This window comes from Phocoena phocoena, chromosome 15 (genome assembly GCF_963924675.1).
Source record: "Phocoena phocoena chromosome 15, mPhoPho1.1, whole genome shotgun sequence".
Classification (NCBI taxonomy): Eukaryota; Metazoa; Chordata; class Mammalia; order Artiodactyla; family Phocoenidae; genus Phocoena; species Phocoena phocoena.
This window is the reverse complement of record NC_089233.1, coordinates 707,102-709,106: the sequence shown is the minus strand read 5'-3', so window position 1 is coordinate 709,106 and position 2,005 is coordinate 707,102. Positions and strand designations below refer to the sequence as shown.

The 2,005-nt window shown below is 51.6% G+C and overlaps 1 non-coding gene across 1 annotated transcript; it reads left to right on the top strand.

Annotated features, from left to right (window-relative positions):
* Nucleotides 1-650: 650 nt before the first annotated feature.
* TRNAR-CCU (transfer RNA arginine (anticodon CCU)) lies at nucleotides 651-723 on the top strand. Its single transcript has one exon. It is a non-coding gene; the product is annotated as a tRNA-Arg (tRNA).
* The last annotated feature ends 1,282 nt before the right edge of the window (nucleotides 724-2,005 follow it).

The window sequence follows — 2,005 nt, the reverse complement described above, 5'->3', positions numbered from 1 at the left end:
CAACCCAGATGTCCCTCAGCAGGAGACGGATGAACAAACTGTGGCCCATCCAGACAACGGAGTATCATTCAGCGCTAAAAAGAAATGAGCTGTCAGTGCCTGAAAAGACATGGAGGAGCGCCAAATGCACATCACGGGAAAGAAGCCAGTCTGAAAAGGCGGCGGACTACGTGAGTCCAACTCTGTGACCTTGTGGAGAAGGCGGAGCTCTGGAGACAGGGAAAGGACCAGGGGTTTGAGGGGGAAGGGTGCGCAGGTGGGCACAGGGCTTTTTCGGGCAGTGAACCTGTTCTGAATGATCATGTGGTTGTGGATACAGGACACTATCCATTGGTCAAACCCATAGAACCGGAAAACACAGAGAGAGAGCTTGGACATAAACTATGGACGTTAGTTAATAATAGTGTCTATCAATACTGATCCAGTTGTTGCAAATCTACCTCACTAAGGCCCGATGGTGATAATCAGGGGAATTGTGCGGGAGGAGGGGAGGGTATGGGAGAGCTCTAATCAGGGGATTGTGTGGGAGGAGGGGAGGGTATGGGAGATCTCTAATCAGGGGAATTGTGCGGGAGGAGGGGACGATATGGGAGAGCTCTGCTCAAGTTTTCTGGGACCTGAACTGTGTTAGAAAATGAAATCTAGGGACTTCCCTGGTGGTCCAGCAGTTAAAACTCTGCACTCCTAATGCAGGGGGCCCAGGTTCGATCCCTGGTCGGGGAACTAGATCCCACATGCTACAACTAAAGATCCTGCATGCGGCAACTAAGACCCAGTACAGCCAAATAAATATATAAATTTTTTTTAAAAAAGAGAAGAAAACAGGGCTTCCCTGGTGGCGCAGTGGTTAAGAATCTGCCTGCCAATGCAGGGGACACGGGTTCGAGCCCTGATGCGGAAAGATCCCACATGCCGCGAAGCAACTAGGCCCGTGCGCCACAACTACTGAGCCACAGCTACTGAGCCTGCGCTCTAGAGCCCGTGCTCCATAACAAGAGAAGCCACCGCAATGAGAAGCCCACGCACTGCAACAAAGAGTAGCCCCCGCTCACCACAGCTAGAGAAAGCCCACGCACAGCAACGAAGACCCAACGCAGCCAAAAATAAAATAAATAATAAAAATAAATTAAAATTTTTTAAAAAGAAGAAAATGAAATCTATTAATTAAAAAAGCAACTTTTAACAGTGGTAAAGTGGGAAGGGACACAGGTAGAAGGGATTACACCAGCTGGTGCGATGTCTCGGGCATCTGGGAGGCATGGGGGAGGGGTCAGTGCAGGGACGTGGGCTCTGGTGGCTGCTGCTGGGTATTCCCGGTGGGGGAAGATAAGGAAAGGCTTAGGTTGGCTAATCTCCAACTTAGGTGACGTGTGAACCCCCCGGGCTTCTCTGGCAGCCCAGAGAGACCCCACATCTTGCAGGAAGAACTGAGTCAGGCCCAGGACTTAATGATAAGGACAGCAAAGCTCCAGAGAAGTCTGCCTTCTCAGCCCCAGCTGGCCTCCTCTGCCAAAGTCAGGACCACGACTGGAAGGAGTGAGGCCCTGAAACTTGGGATGGGAAGAGCTAGGGTGAGGCCTTCCAACCCCAGGCCCCTCTGAACGTTCTGGGCTTGCATGTGTGGTCCATTCCACCCTGCTAAAGGCTCGCAGTCCTCACCTTCCCTCCTGGCCACCAAGCTGAGAAGCAAATCACTGTATAACCCAGCCAAGGAAGTGCTGGGCCTGGCAAAGAAGAAAGGACTTATGTCCCGAAGGAGCCATAACACCCAGCCAAGAGATGCCATCAGGATGTGCTGGATCAAGGGGCAGAATATCAGTTGGGGCAAGGGAGGGTTTATCAACGTGGAAACGCCTGCCAGCTCGCAGGATTCAACAGCTGGGGAGTCAGTGCTGATCTGCTCCTAGGATGGTTTTTGGAAGTTTGGAAAAGGCAATGACCCACACCGATGGAAACATACATGTCGTAACTGCTGTGGCAATGGTGGAGGAAGGAATCAGAAAAC